Here is a 17,321-nt window from a genome sequence, read left to right on the forward strand (position 1 = left end):
TCCTCTGCATGCTCCCTGCTTTCACTGCATATCACAATATCATCTGCGAACATCATGGTCCAAGGGGATTCCAGTCTAACCTCATCTGTCATGCTATCCATTACCACTGCAAACAGGAAGGGGCTCAGAGCTGATCCATGGTGGAGTCCCACCTCCACCTTAAATTCTTCTGTCACACCTAAGGCACACCTCACCATTGTTCTGCTGCCTTCATACATGTCCTGTACCATTTTAACATACTTCTCTGCCACACCAGACTTACGCATGCAGTACCACAGTTCCTCTCTTGGTACCCTATCATAGGCTTTCTCTAGATCCACAAAGACACAATGCAGCTCCTTCAGACCTTCTCTGTACTTTTCCACTAGCATCCTCAAGGCAAATCATGCATCTGTGGTTCTCTTTCTAGGCATGAAACCATACTGTTGCTCGCAGATACTTCTACTACACTTTTCCTCCATTCTTCAGGCATCTTTTTGCCCGCTAGTATTCTGGTGAATAAATTGGTCAAAAAATCCACAGCCATCTCTCCAAATTGCTTCCATACCTCCACTGGTATGTCATCAGGACCAACTGCCTTTCCATTTTTTTTTTTTTTGTAGTGCCTTTCTGACTTCCCCTTTACTAATCATTGCCACTTCCTGGTCCTTCACACTTGCCTCTTCAACTGTTCCTTCTCTCTCATTTTCTTCATTCATCAACTTCTCAAAGTATTCTTTCCATCTATTTAGCACGCTACTGGCATCAGTCAACACATTTCCATCTCTGTCCTTAATCACCCTTACCTGCTGTACATCCTTCTCAACTTTATCCCTCTGTCTGGCCAACCAGTAGAGATCCTTTTCTCCTTCTTTCGTGTCCAACCTGGTGTACATGTCTTCATATGCCTCTTGTTTAGCCTTTGCCCTACGTCGCATCTCGATGTACTCCTTTCGCCTCTCCTCAGTCCTCTCAGTGTCCTACTTCTTCTTCGCTAATCTCTTACAGCTCTAATGTTTGATAGGCTTTTTTTTGTTGTTTTTGTTCTTCTTTCAGCTGTTAGGGCAAGCAGAAAGAATTGCCTTATATGGTGGAACTGTTTTACTGTGCTACAGTGCCTTTTTTTAAGATGGCACTGTGGCTCTTTGTGTTCTGATGGAATTTTATAGAAAATTTCCGGTGGATAGGACAAAGTTTTAAAGATGAGTGAAATAGCTCTTCTCACTACAAAAACGACCGCACCTTGAGGCACCTTGATGTGAAACTCCTGAAGTTTGCAGATAACAACACGGTCATCGGCCTCGTCAAAGATGGCGACAACTCTGTGTATCGACAGGAAGTGGCGAGACTGGAGTGCTGGTGTGGCCAACAAAACCTGGCATTGAACACTCTAAAGACTATTGTCACGAACCAGCGGAGTGTTGTTTTTTTTTAAATAAACTAATGTTGTGCACGATAAGACAGTCCAGCAAGGCAGGAAAAACACGAGACAAGGTCCGTTAACTATGAGACAAAAATAAAGAGCATAACAAAAGCGTTACCGGACTATATTGGCACAGTGGCGGAGTAATCCAGGATGCGGTAAAGCATACTCAATGAACTGCGAAATACTACTGACAAAAACTCCAACTTAAATGCCTGTCTAATTACAGTCCGAATGTGGTGCAGCTGTGACAGGTGTCAGAGGTAGGACCCCCCAAGAGCAGTAGTAAGGCCACACCCCTCTTGGCAATGGCCAGGCCTTGCTTATGACAGAGCCGCCCCTCAAGGCGCAGCTCCCAGATGTGACAAAAATCATGACCAGGGGAGGGCGGAAGGGGGCCCGATGGAGGGCACAAACCCCCTAACCCCAGTCTGTCTGGTGGCTGCCCAGGCCACCCAAAGTGAGCTGTCCGGCCGGACAGGGCCAGGAGGCGGCTACGGGGTCATCGCCGCCACCTGGATAGGAGTGTGAGGCTGTCGCGAAGTCGTCAGCACCGCCTGGATAGGAGCATGAAGCAGCCGCAGACTTGTTGTTACCGGCGTCAGGACAGAAATGGGCGGCACGGCCGAGGAGTCAGCTTCACCGCCAAGACAGGAACATGAGGCAGCCGAGGAGTTGTCACCACTGACGGGACATGAATGTGAGGCGGGCGAGGAGTCGTTGCCGCCGGCGGGACAGGAATGTGAGGCGGCCGAGGAGTCGTCGCCGCTGTTGGGACAGGGGTGTGAGGTGGCAGTGGACGGGTTGCCGCCGGGATGTGGTCATCGGGCAGCCAAGGGTCGGTTGCCAATAAGGCGTGGTACGGCAGGAAGTCTATAGCCAGCGCAACCTGGACGTGGCGCGGCAACAGTCTGTCACCACTACGACGTGAGCTTAGTTGGGCAGCAGGTCACTTGATACCGTGACGCGGATGTGACGCGGCAGTGGGTCTGTTGCCACCGCAACATGAGCGTGGCTCGGTAGCGGGTCGGTTGCTACCGTTGCGTGAGTGTGGGTTTAAATTAGCTGTTGCCATCCTGGGACAAGATTGTTTAATCTCCGCTGCATCCCGGCCATGAGATCCGACTTGGAGCCCGCTGGCTCAGTCGATGATTGGCAGGTGGGGTGGGGAGAGATGACATGTTTTTTTTTATTTTATTTTTTTAATTTTTTTAGAACGACCAATAATGAAATAGAATAACCAAGCCACAAAGAGCTACCTATTACAAAAATGCAAAACATATTTATTTTAAAGTATGTTGAGAATTCTTTATGTTCAAATGTACGTTTGTGTACCTTGTGAGCCAATATTGCACAACACAACATAGTGAACCATAAACATTTTTTGTAACTATCTGAGTTCATGTTGATGATCAGTAAACACCATACGAATGAAAATGCACACTTGGGCTGTGTCACTCACGTCAGTGGATTTGTCCAAATGCAGTGAGAAATACTCACAATCTCCAATGTCCTTCCACAGATCAGCCATGGCTTCACAGTGCCGTGTAACTGTAGTCCTTTACAGCTGTAGAGGTTTTATTGAAGATATTCAATAGAATAGAAAGATATTCGCCTTATTTTTAAAAGATCGGAACAATGAGTCAGCTATGCCTCTTTTACCATCTCTCCCCCTTGGAAGGACTTCTTGTTGTTAATGATGATGTGACGAACTTCGGTGGTGGCTCTCACTGTTGAACTATATTGTGTGAAAAGTGAAAGTAACTCGGTTTTACACCAAGAAAAAACAGACATGGATATCATTGTGGGTTAAAAAAAAATAAACAAAGTTGCAAGCAACCTTTCATATTTATAGTTCATAGTTGGCTTGGTTTAGTTAGCAATGTAGTTTTTTGTTTGTTGACATTTTCTTTGTAAGTTTGCAAAAACACAAAATTGTTCTTGGAAATGTTCTGATTGGAATGTAAATTCTGTAATCTGAATCTTTGAATGAACCATGTAACTTCAATGGATGACACTGATCTGACCATGGTGCACACGTCTGATGTTGCTCATCGTGGTCAAAGGGGCGCTCGCGAGCTTAGTGTGTTTGCTGACGTAAAAAAATAGAGGGAACGTTGGTCTTGACATGATTTTATGTTTATTTCATAAACAGTAACAAAAGAAACCTGAGCCTAACCAATCATGATTCACCCGGAATTAACCGAACCGAATTAACTGAACTGAGCATGTTCCAAAGTGATGCCAAAAGCACATGTTCCGAGTGCTTCACGTACTGCAAGCGCATTTACGTCTAAAGTCATCAACATCATGAGTAATGTCAAAGGAAATTCAGTTACACTGAAAACATTTGTGGGATAAAACACGGGTAATGTTTCTGTATCTAAATAATAAATATGAGATTGTGATTTACTTTGACTTAATCTAAATTCTAACATTAGACTAGTCTGTCCATAGATCGAAATGCGAATGGTCATTTTCTCCCATGGTACCGTGTTATCTTGAAGTTGAAAACTTTTCCCCTCTACATCCTTTAGGATGACATAGATCATCTACTGCTAGCTTTCATCAATGGATTGACAATAGATACCACTGTAAATGATGCTAGATTATAACAATACATAATGATGAAATAAAATTATTTGAGTATATGAATACTTAGTTTTGAAATTGAATGTCTATTGACCTCTTAAAAATGTCTGTCTCAGTGCAATTTCAATAAATTATGATTATGGTATTAGGTAACAAGTACATACTCGGGTACAACAACTCAGCAAGTTATTTTAAGGTCTATAGATACCATCCCTAATCACACCCGCAACTTTATCTGCGGGCATGACTGACCACACCCATACATTTTTCAAATGTGACTGACTGGTGACTACAGCATATAAAACCATTTGATCAAATGACAAAGGGGATGGTTGCCACCTGTTTTACTGAAGCCCGCGTTAGTGTTTCCAAATGAGCTACCCACCCAAATAAGTGTTTTAAAATTATAGGACAACAAAGTAAGATTGCAGATATTCTCCACAATATAGAGGTTCAGGAAAACTGATCTGACACATTTGTGGGTTAAATAAAAGGCAAATAAAGTAAAGAAACAAAAGTGTTTTTATTTTCGAAAAGTACATATAATGCCATTTTTTTCATGTAATGCCATTTAGCTTTGTTTCTTTATAGTGCCATTGTTTTTCATTTCTTTTTCAATTGCTGCGATGAATTGGACTGGTGAGCATTGCACTTTCATTGTGGAAACGTTTATCAAAAAAAAAAAAAATTCTGTAACTGAAACACAACGAGCGTTCCGTTTGCACTTCAATCTTGGTAGACATGATCCCATACCAGCTCGAAACACGATCTTGTTATGTGTTACCAACTTCAGAGCGACTAGATCTGCATTGAAACGAAAATCAACCGGCTGACCTCGTACCGCCAGAATGCCAGAAAAATTTTAAAACATATTGAAACAGAATGACATTATACGTAATGTTCGAAAATAAAAACACTTTTTGTTTCTTTACTTTATTTTCATTTTATTTAACCTACAAATGTGTCAGATCATTTTGACTGACCCTGTATTTTGCCATAACTTGGGGCGACTTTTCATGTCAGGATTAATGCTTACTGTCTCGACCCATCGGAACGAACCCCAGTCTGGTGGCCATCCAGGCCACCAAACGCGAGGCGTCCGGGTGGACCCGGATGCCAAGCACCAGGTGTATTGGCCGTGTATTGGTCACCAATGAGGCCAGGTCATGAAGCGGCTGGGATCCATCAGGAGCGAAGAGGATGATGGAGAGAAGGACCAAAGCTGTGACCGCCACCATCCCGAAGTCTCTCCAGCTCCGGAGGAGCTCATAAGAACTCCCCAGCTCCTGTCGCCGTCGAGACAAGGGCGTGGGACGGCCGCTGACCGGTCGCGGCTGGTACTCCTGGACGGGAATGTGAGGCGGCTGGGGAACCGTCGCCACCTCCTCCTGGACAGCGACGTGAGAAGGCAGCGTCTGCGGCGTCCTCGCCACCTTCTCCTGGACAGCAACGTGAGAAGGCGGCATCTGGGGTGTCCTCGCCACCTCCTCCAGGACAGCAAGGTGAGAAGGCAGCGGCGCCATCGTCACCTCCTGGATGGGAACGTGAGGCGGTGGCAACGACATCACCACCTCCTCCTGGACAGGAACGTGAGGCGGCGGCGACGACATCACCACCTCCGCCTGGACGGGAACCTGAGAAGGCAACGGCGCCATCACCACCTCCTGGACGGCAACGTGAGGCGGCGGCAACATCACCACCTCTTCCTGGACGGGAACGTGAGAAGGCAGCAGCAACAGCATCACCACCTCTTCCTGGATGGGAGTGTGAGAGGGCGGAAGCAACGGCATGACCACCTCCTCCTGGAAGGCAAAACGAGAAGGCGGCGCCACCTCCTGGACGGGAACGTATGGGCGTGTCCGTCGCCGTCGGAGCAGGAACGGGGGGTGCGACCGCGGACCGGTCGCCGACAAAGCAGGACCGGTTGCCACCTGTACTCCGGGGCACGGACGAGAAGCGGCTGCGGAGACGTCGCCACCTCCTCCAGGACAGCAACGTGAGAAGGCAGCGGCGCCATCGCCACCTCCTGGACGGCAACGTGAGGGGACGGCGACATCACCACCTCCTCGTGGACGGGAACGTGAGAAGGCAGCGGCGCCATCGCCACCTCCTGGATGGCAACATGAGGCGGCATTGGGTGGGTCTCCACTGCCACGTGAGCTTGCAGTGCTTTTGTTGATAAAGCAACGTGAGCGTGGCGCGGTGGCGGATCAGTTTCCACAGCGACGTGAATGAGAGCAGGCAGAGACTCAGTCAAAACTGACATGTGGGCGTGTCTCGGGAGCGGGGCAGTTCCAACTGCCGCGTGAGCATGAGTCAGTGGGCATGTCGAGGTGGCGGCTCCGTTCCCACTGCAACTTGCGCTTGGCGAGGTGACGGATCCGTTCCCACTGCAGCATGAATCTGCGTCAGCAGTGAGTCAGTAGTAGTCGGCCGGTTCTTCAATCCTTGCTGAACCTGGGCCATGAGAGCCGCCAATTTGGCACTCTGCCACTCTATCTCCGCCCGCATTTCGTGGCAGAACACCTCGTTATTTGGCAGCTCCTCCTCCCTCTGGGCTGGAAGCTTCACCACCAGCTGTGGGTCTGTCGGTTTCACCGTTGCCGGTGAGGCGTGGGAAGATGGTGTTTTAGTTGCCGCGCAGCGGGAGGCACAAGGGAGCGCCTGGCCGGGGCGTCTCCTCTGGCTGCCATGCGGAGGTCCCGGGTAGATGGCCTAGCGGGTTCCCACAAACGGGTTGGTGTACTCGGACCTACCAGGCGAAGACGCTTGGGTACTGGAAACGCGAGGAGGTGAAACAAACTGGCCGGGATTGAAGATCGTGCGAAGAGATTCGTAATTGAAATAATCGGAGTCGTACTCAGGCAACCGGTCATACAAATCAAGGTCCTCCTCATAGTCCGATAAGTCAGAGTCCAGAAGAATATGCGGTGCCGAACGGGTCGTGGTCTGGATGTATTCGTAGCTCGCCAGCGGAGCATATGGCATGGAGCCTACCCGTATTGGACAGGCTTGGTCCTCCGGCAGACGGTCTACCTTGCGTCGGTCCCGGCGACGCTGGGTCTTTCCTGCTGGGTCCTGTTTTGGCCAGATCGTTCTGTCACGACCCATCGGAACGGAGGTAGGACCCAATTGCAGGAGGACACGGAAGATGCAAGGTAGTTCGGGGAAAAAACTTTATTATTAGAAGGTCGGGGATCGGGGAGGCAGTTAGGTGCAGCAGCGGTAGTTGGGACGTCGGGCGAAGAGAGCAGGTGAGCGGGCAGGCAGGAGTCGGTACACGGGTGATCGATCAAGGCAGGCAGAAGTCTGAAAGGAGTCAGGCTTACGGGGTCAGTCAGAGAACAGGCGAAGGTCGGTACACACGGGTTGACGATCAGGGATACGAGAGTGCTGGAACGGGACATGAACCTCAACGATCTGGCGGAGCACCAGTCGTCATCGGGGTCCTATATATACACGGGATAATCAGCCCGCATGAGGCGCAGGTGTGTGTCTCCCAATTAGCGCGAGCTCGCGGGCACCAACACAGCCCGGGCTGGAGCGGCAGGATCATGACATTTACTCTTAATTTAATTCTTCATTAGTCAGTTACACATTGAATAACATATATCTGACCAAGAGAAAACAATTTGATATTTTATTTATTCATTATTTCGTATCATATTTCATGACATTTTTCATAGAACTTTTAATCACAGTTTTCTGCGTGCTGCAAAATCATGAACTTAAAGGATGTTAATCAAAAAAAAAAAAAAAAACATTGTATTTCACAATGTAAGTAATTCATGGCCATTTTATTTTCCATAGTTCACATTAATTCATTTAATCATATTCCTATTTTATATCGTTTCCGGTCACCTGTATGTCCGTTGAACATGTAGGCAAACAACGATTCACACAGAAATTCACACCCATGGACAATTTAAAGTATTAACTTAACTTGCACATTTTAATTAAGTAGTAATACAAAAAAAAGATGTGTGGATGAATGGCAACACAATCAAATGTAGGCGAACAGTTCACAAGAAATACTTTTTGAGTAATCACTGGCTGTGATATGAAAAGGGGCAGTTGCGTTAAACCTAAGTGCTTTGAGTCTGTGCAGAAGGCAAAGGAACTGCCTTCGTATTCCCATGGGCCTCTTTAATAACGGGACACAAAGCACATTCAGAGAAAGATAATGTTGGAAGGTTTGCTGCACAAATGTGGTTCCCTGAACAAAAGTATTTTTTTAAAATCATTGAGTGTGAGTGGGAGTGTGTTTGTGTTAAAGTGCGATTAGGTTTCTGGAAAGTAACGGTAAAACTTTTATATGCAGGACTGATAGGTGACTAAAAACACACCACCAGATTTTACAAATGTATTGTACTTAGTGCCAAATTTAGCTCATGCCCCTTTTACGATTTTGATGAGGTTCTAACTGTTTCTATATCACACAATGTAGGGATGAGCAGAAAACTGCTGATTTAGAAAGGCGCTAGTAAAGACTGATATGCAAGTCAAATACCATGACACTGTGAAAGAATACATTTTTCAAATAAATCTAACATTAGAAGTGTTCCTCCATCTGCAACATTTTCCCATATACGTAGCAATTATTTTGCATATATTAGATTGAGTGAATTGGTGGTTACTTTTCAGAGACAAGCTGGGTTGAGCCCAGTTTACTTCCAAAAACATGAAAAATCTGTTTTGATGTTGCCAAAAGCAGATATGATTTATTCTTTGAAACATCGTCAAAGCTCACATCACACCTGTTTGTATCCATACCCTTTCATCATGGTTAGAATGATAGTTATGTGATGTACCATGCAAATATTTTTATCGTTAAAGTTACACAGTAATGACCAATACTACAATGTCACTCAGGGGAGTGTAGCCTTTTACCCAGTCTGAATTCATTCAAAATTATTCAAAATTTAATATTCAGGTAACTTTGTCCACCTTTATATGAGTAGTCCTGTTTCACAGAAGATGATGCCTTATGATGCCTTTGCCTTATAATTCCGGGGGTGTCGGTTGCTTATTCTAGGTTGTGGGATTCTAGGATTCTCTTTTGTTATTTAAAGTGTGAGTTTTCATTTTTTGTTGTGCAATACACCTAATAAGCAACGGCACCTTAAGCATATCATTTGATGTATATAAACTGGTGACAGAGAACACAGGACATAATTTATTTTAAAAAAAACATATCAAAACCCATATGTCAAGAGAATGTGTTGCTATCATAAATGATTAAAACTCTTATAGCGTTTTATTCTGAGATTGGCACTCCAATAAAAACTGAACCTCCTACATGTTTTTGGACCTTGCCTGTTACCTCGTGTTTTTGTGCCTCTGCCTTTTTTTGGCAACTTACCTGTTCATGACCTTTTCCTGGCATAAACCCTCCCTCAACATCATGTCACTGTCTCCGAGTCCTGCATTTGGATCCAGCCCTATGTCGTATGATCGTGACACAATTAGTAAAGGCTTGTCTATTTGAAAACACATGCAGATATATTTTGTAGATGCTATATAACTTTGAATTAGATGGACACATTTAAAGGATGATTATTTTTCCCAGACACAGCAGATAAACATATTGATTCATTGAAGTTGAATCATACTGTACGTGGTTGCACCGGGCTATATGCTATCGTCCATAATGTGTTAGTGTAGCAGTAATAACACATGCACAGGACATACAAAATCAGTCTCAACCTCTCACAAGCAAACTCTCCCGTTAACTTTCTTTGCATTGTACAATAATCTTCTCATTGGATATTGTCGCTGATTCTGGCTAAAGTCAAATGTCACATGCAGCATAGGAGTGAAATGTATTGGGCAGTTCACATATAAATAAATACACTCCTCCTTACTATATCTGGACTAATATATACTAGTCTAGTATACTAGTCTTAAATTTTCTCCAAAATGGACGGGGCACTTTATGAGGCAGAGCGCCTTGAAAAAACAAGTGCAGCAAATGCTATTATTCTAGGAGCCTTGACAGAGCAACTCAATTCGCTGGACATCTGTCATAACCAGAACTCTAGTGTGGACCCAAATGCACGACTCGGTAAGCAGGAAGGTCTTTATTCATTCCAAGGTCGTAAGCCAGGAGGTCAGTCAGAGATAGCAGCAGTATCAAGGACGTTAAGCTTACTGGGTTGGTCAGAGGACAGGCAGAGTTCAATACACCGGGAACAAGGAACAAGGAAGTGCTGGAACAAGACATGGATGGCAACGATCTGGCAAAGCCAGACCATCCACCGGGTCCTATAAGTACTGGGGTTCATTATCACCGATGAGGCATAGGTGTGTAGGGAACCTGCACAGCCAGCAGTACCATGACTTGTAGCGGATGCCCATGCATAGTAGCGTCTTCCTGGCTAGCTCCCAGGTCCGCTTGCAGCTTCTCGCTACTCCCAATGCGGTTGGCACCGCGGAGTCGGTAGCTAGAGCTGGAAACAGAGGGGGGGGGGGTACCCATGAACGATGTGGAACGGAGCCATACATGTGGAAGTGGAAGGCAGTGAGTTGTGAGCATATTCCACCCATCCGAGGTGCTGGCTCCAAGTGCTGTGATCATGTGATGCCAGACAGCGTACACTGGTCTCCAGATCCTGATTTATTGTTTCCGTTTGACCATTGGACTCAGGGTGATGACCTTACGTAATGCTTACTTTTGCCCCGATGAGGGTGCAAAACTCCTTCCAGAAATGAGACACGAATTGTGGTCCTCTGTCCAACACTACATCCATTGGCAGACCATCATAGCAAACGACTTTATCTAGTAGGAGCTGAGCAGTCTACTTGGCGGACGGAATCTTAGAAAATGGTACGAAGTGAACCATCTTGGAAAACCAATCGAGAGTACCACCGCGTTCCCCTGGAAACAGGGTAGACCTGTAACGAATTCTAGAGAATGTGTGATTAAATGCGAGAGGGGATTAGTAGCGGGCACAGCTCACCCATTGGTCGCAGGCGAGAGGTCTTATTAGCCATGCAGATCGGGCACGCGTTGACATATTCCTTCACGTCCCTTCCCAGGTTTGCCCACCAAAACCTTTGTTCAATTACTGAGCGGGTCTTCACTATGCCAGGATGGCAGACCGTCTTGTTAGTGTGGGCCCAATCGATGACGTCTTCCCGTAGTGAGGGTACCACGAACAGACGGCTGGGCCCGGAGAGTCCCTTAGAGCCTCCTTTACCCGTGTCTCGATCTCCCAGGTGAACCCGGACATGAAGCAGGCCTCCGGAAGTATGGGAATACTCACGGCTTCCATTCGCTCCCCTTCATGGATCCAGGATAGTGCGTCCGGTTTGCCATTCTTCGAGCCTGGACGAAAGGACAGAGTGAAACGGAAGCGAGTAAAGAAAGTGCCCACCTGGCCTGATGAGCATTCAATCTCTTGGCGGTCCTCGGGTACTCCAAGTTCTTTTGAGTAAGGACCAGGAATGGCACTTGCGATCCCTCCAGCCAGTGCCTCACTCTTCCAGCGCCTTTTGACTGCCAATAAGTCACAATCACCCTCGTCATAGTTCTGTCCTGCCGGAGTCAGTCTCTTAGATGAGAAGGTGCACGGGTGAAGTCTCCCATCCCTCGCACTCGTCTGGGAGAGTACTGCTCCCATTCCCGAGTCCGATGCATCCACTTCCACCACAAACTGCCTCTCCGGATCTGGCATGATGAGGACCGGAGCTGTAGTGAAACTTGACCTAAGTCCGTCAAAGGCCTCCTGGCAGGTCACATCCCACTCCAATGAATTGCGGGGTGAAGGGAGGGCGTGCAAGGGGGCAGCTATGGAACTGAAGTTACTGATGAACTTGCGGTAGAAATTACCGAATCTAATGAACCTCTGCACCTCCCTGCGATTGGTGGGGGTGGGCCATTGGCAAACAGAGTCGACCTTACTGGCATCCAAGTGAATCTTTCCCTCAGCCAGACGAATCCCGGGAATGTGACGGAAGGCCGGTGAAACTCACAATTTTCCATCTTGACATATAGGTTATGTCATAGTAGTTGCTGCAGCACCTCCCTGACGTGCTCGATGTGGGAAGCTTCATCTGAAGGAAAGATCAAAATGTTGTCGAGTTTGACGAACACTTTGTTGTTAAGTCTCTCCCATAGCACATCATTTATAAAATTCTGAAAAACCGCTGGCACATTAGTCAGATCAAACGGCATCACCAGGTACTCAAAGTGGCCTGTTGATGTATTAAAGGCAGTCTTCCACTCGTCCCCCTCTCTGATGCGTAGACCAGATGGTTCATTTTGTAGATCCAACTTGCTGAAGATCCGGGCCCCTTGTAGCAACACGAATGCGGTGGCGATTAGGGGAAAAGGGTATCTGTTCTGTCCTTCTTCTTGACAAAGAAAAATCCTGCTCCAGCAGGCGACGATGATGGTCGGATGAGACCCACTGCCAGCAACACCTCCACGTACTTCTTTATAGCTTAGTGCTCCGGTCCTGTCAATGAGAAGAGCCTTCCTCAAGGGGGTGAGGTACCGGGCAACAACTCGATAGCACAATCGTACAGGCGATGCAGCAGAAGGGACTTGGCCTTTGCTTTTAAAAATACTTCCTTAAGATCCCAATAACAAGACGGAACTGCTGATAGTTCTGGAAAGAACTTCGACTCCTGTAAGTCTTTCTGCGCGATCTGCAAGTTCCTCTCTTTTAAAGCCCCGAGACATGTCTTACTGCATTCAGCGCCCCGTGCCCATATTTGACCGGTGGTCCAGTCAATGTGTGGGTTGTGTTTTTTAAGCCAGTTGCTGCCCAGGATTACATCACTGCTCCGGGAGTTAAATATGTGGAAGCTTATCTTCTCAGTGTATGCGTCCGGAAATGTCATCCTCAGAGATTGCGTACGGTGTGTTACTCGTTATAAGAATTTGCCATTGGCCGCGTACGTGTTACGAATTTGTATCTGAAAGGCCACTGCGCTCAAAGCCTCGACTACCCATGGATTAATCAGAGCGGCGTCCGATCCCGAGTAGGCTGTAGCTGGACAAGTACGACCCCCTGTGCTCAAGCTGACTTGAAGCTGTACTTGATTCGATACAGCCACAGTGTAATTCACACTAACCGGAGTCGTAATCTTGAGGGCGGAACGCTTGGGCCTGACCGGAAAGTGGGCTATTAAGTGGCCCAGCCATCCACAGTAAAAGCATCAACCCTCTCGCCGGCGTCGCAGTCTTTCCTCTGCAGGGCCATCGAGCCCCTCAACCTGTATAGGCTCCGTCACGGTTATGGGCATCGGCAGAAGAGGAACCGGTGGAGCGGACACGCCCTGCTCTCCCTCTAGTAGCGAGTCCACCTGTCCCTGGATCACTAGCTTCTGGTCGATACTGAGCGAATCCAGGGAAGTTAGCAAACCCACTGCAATGAGGTGACGGCGGATTTGCGGTGAAAGTACTTGGAAAAAGGCGTCGAGAAGCGCCTCTTCATTCCATCAACTCTCAGCTGCTCTGATGCGAAACTCGATTGCATAATCTGCCTCACGACACTGCCCCTGTTGAAGTGCGATCAACGTAGTCGCTGCCTCACGTTCCGGAGAGGCATACAGGAAGACTTGCATCATGGCACATATGAAGGAGGTCCAGGAGTGCCATGCTTCGAAGTTATGACTCCACCCTGCTGTAGCCCACGACTTCACTCTCCCTGTTGGGTGAGATATGATGAAGGCTATCTGTGCGCGGTCCGTCGGTAAGGCGGAAGCCTGCAGCTTGAAGTGGAGGTCACACTGAGCTTGAAGGCTTGACCTTTCCAGTGTCTCCGGAGAAGTGTTTGGGCCGGGAGTAAGGCGTGTACCCGAACCGCTGAAACTCCGCGACTGGTAGGGTGACAGGAGTGACCCGGACTGGGGTAGAAACTGTGGCGGGCTCCGTCAAAGTGACATTAGCGGCGCTAGTCTGAGATGCTAGCCATGGCTCTAATCGGGCACAGATCTCGAGAAGTCTTTGGTTGGTAACCTAATGAGCAGTCTCCTGCTTGGCCAGGCGTCTGCCCTGGATCTGTAGAGAGTGGCGGATGGCTGCTGAGTCGGCTGAGTCCATGTAGTGGCCAGATCGTTCTGCCATAACCAGAACTCTAGTGTGGACCCAAGTGCACAGTTAAAGGAAGGTCTTTATTCGTTCCGAGGTCGTAAGCCGGGAGGTCAGTCAGAGAGAGCAACAGTATCAAGGACATTAAGCTTACTGGGTTGGTCAGAGGACAGGCAGAGGTCGATACACTGGGATTCAGGATCAGGAACAAGGAAGTGCTGGAACGATGCATGCATGGCAATGATCACGCAAAGCCAGACCATCCGCTGGGTCCTATAAGTACTGGGGTTTATTATCACCGATGAGGCACAGGTGTGCGCCTCCTAATCAACGGAGGTGTGTAAGGGACCTGCACAGCCAGGGCTGGGACCAGCAGGACCATGAAAACATTGGTGTAAGCAGGGTGAACAAAGTGAAGTTGCAAGCGGAGTGGGAGCGATGAATCACAAATTGCGAACACAGCTTTACTAAGAGGCAGCACCGGGCGAGTTACGGCACAATTTGTTTTTTGGAATGTGGATGCTTGGTCTAACATGTCTCCTTCCACTGTTGTTCGAAAAGCCGGCATCATATCTGAGCCACACGGCCAGCGAGACTGACAATGATGAGAGGGAACCTGGCGTGATTGATGGAGAACTTGCCCAGCTGTTCATTTTGGACACAGAAGGTAAGGACTTTGATGGATTTGTGGATAGGGATTAATCAGAAAATAACATGTATACATACATTGTTAAAAAGGCACCGGGAGCAAAGCTGAGTTCGATTGTACTTAATGGATTTAACAATGCAAACGGTGTACTTAGATGTACTTAGTGAAGTATTTCAATAATGCTATTGTATGTTTTCAGATGGTGTCGGTATATTGTATAGCTACATTGTTAAATACTTAAATAAAGCACAACCAAACTCACTGTTACCTTGTTAAATACTTCAATAAAGTACAATTAAGCTCAGTTTCTCTCCTGGTGATATTTTAAAAATGTATTCACGTTATTTTTTTAATTAATTCTCATCCACAAATTCATCAAAGTCTTATCTTCTGTATCCATACTGAACAGCTGGGCAAGTTCTCCATTTGTTGTGTGAAGGGAAATCATTTGCAGTGCTTCAAGGGTGTGTATTATGTCAATGAAAGGACTTAGGACATTACATGTTACATATGAGAGCATCAATCATATAAATATCAATGGTGGCAAAACACTGCTTCATATTTCATTAAAAAGCCTTTGCATGCATAAAGGCATGGCTTGGAGGGCCTTCCCAGCAAATATTTTTTTCCATTGAAACCCTGTGTGAAAACGAAACTGTCATGATCCTGCCGCTCCAGCCTGGGCTGGGCGGGTGTCCGCGGTTGCGCTGATTGGAAGGTCCACACCTGCGCCTCATGCAGCCTGATTATGCTATGGATTTATATGACCGCGATGACAACTGGCCGGCGCCAGTTCGTATGATCTTCATGTCCCATTCGTGTGCTCCGGTATCCCTGATTGAACCTGTGTGTACCGACCTTCGTCCGTTCTCCGACCAACCTTGTAAGCCTGACTCCTTTGATACTTCTGCCTGCGTTGATTGTTCCCCTGTGTACCGACTCCTGCCTGTCCGCTCATCTGCTGTCTTCGCCCAACGTCACAACTACCGCTGCTGCACCGGACTGCCGGCTCGGTCTCCTACCTCTGCATACAATAAACGTGTCTCTTCTTGAACTACCTTGCGTCTTCCGAGTTCCTGCATTTGGGTCCTACTCTCGTTTCCGATGGGACGTGTCAGAACGAACTGGCCAATACAGGACTCAGCAGGAAAGACCCGGCGTCGCCGGGACCGACGCAAGGTAGACCGTCTGCCGGAGGACCAAGCCTGTCCAATCCGGGTAGGCTCCCTGATCTCCTCCGCTCCCGTGTCTTACGCTCCGCCAGCGAGGTATGAATACGTCCCGAACACGACCACTCCGGCTCCTCATATTCTTCTGGACTCTGACTTTTCGGAATATGAGGAGGACCGCAATTTGTATGACCGGCTGGCTGAGTACGACTCCAACGACTTTGATTTTGAATCTCTTTTCCCGGCTTTTCATCCCAGTCAGTTTGCTCCGCCTCCCCGCGTTTCCAGCACCCGAGCGACTTCGTCCTGTAGATCCAAGTACACCTATCGGTACGAGGGAACCCGCTTGGCCATCTACCCGGGACCTCCGCGTGGCGGCCAGAGGAGACGCCCCGGCCGGGCGCTCCCTTGTGCCTCCCGCTGCGCGGCAACTAAGACACAGTCCTCCCACTCCTCGCCGGCAACGGCGAAGGCCGCAGACCCGCAGCTGGTGGCGAAGCTTCCAGCCCAGAGGGAGGAGGAGCCGCCAAATCACGAGGCGTTCTACCGTGAAATGCGGGCGGAGATAGAGCGGCAGAGCGTCGAATTGGCGGCTCTCACGGCCCAGGTCCGGCAGGGATTGGCGAACCAGCCAAGCTACTCTGACGTCGCGACGGACTCGCTGCTGATGCAGGTTCACGTGGCAGTTGGAACTGACCCGCTCCCAAGACACGCCCACGTGTCAGTTTCGACTGACTCTCCGCCTGCTCAGGTTCACGTTGCCGTGGAAACCGACCCGCCCCCTTGCCAAGTGCACGCCGCAGTGGGAACGGACTCGCCACGTCAAGTGCACGCCGCAGTGGGAACGGACTCGCCACCTCACCAAGCGCACGTGGCTGTGGAAACCGACCCGCCCCCTTGCCAAGTGCACGTTGCAGTGGGTACAGATTCGCCAACTCGCCAAGCACACGTAGCTGTGGAAACTGACCCGCCTCCTCGCCATTCCCACGTCGAGGTTTTGGCTGTTCCGAGGAGAGTTCACGCGGCAGTCGGAACTGACCCGCTCCCGAGACACGCCCACGTGTCAGTTTCGACTGACTCTCTGCCGACTCTCGTTCACGTTGCCCTGGAAACGGATTCGCCACCGTGCCACGCCCATGTTGCTGTTTCAACGGATGCACTGCAAGCTCACGTGGCAGAGGGGACCGACCCGATGCCGCCTCACGTTGCTGTCCAGGAGGGGGCGAGGGCGATGGGTCGCCGCCTTCTCACGTTGCTGTCCAGGAGGTGGCGATGGCGATGGGGTCGCCGCCTTCTCACGTTGCTGTCCAGGAGGTGGCAATGACGATGGGGTCGCCGCCTTCTCACGTTGCTGTCCAGGAGGGGGCGGTACTGGCGCCGCCGCCTTCTCACGTTGCTGTCCAGGAGGGGGCGGTACTGGCGCCGCCTTCTCATGTCGCTGTCCAGGAGGGGGCGGTACTGGCGCCGCCT

This window comes from Syngnathoides biaculeatus, chromosome 6, assembly GCF_019802595.1.
Source record: "Syngnathoides biaculeatus isolate LvHL_M chromosome 6, ASM1980259v1, whole genome shotgun sequence".
NCBI lineage: Eukaryota > Metazoa > Chordata > Actinopteri > Syngnathiformes > Syngnathidae > Syngnathoides > Syngnathoides biaculeatus.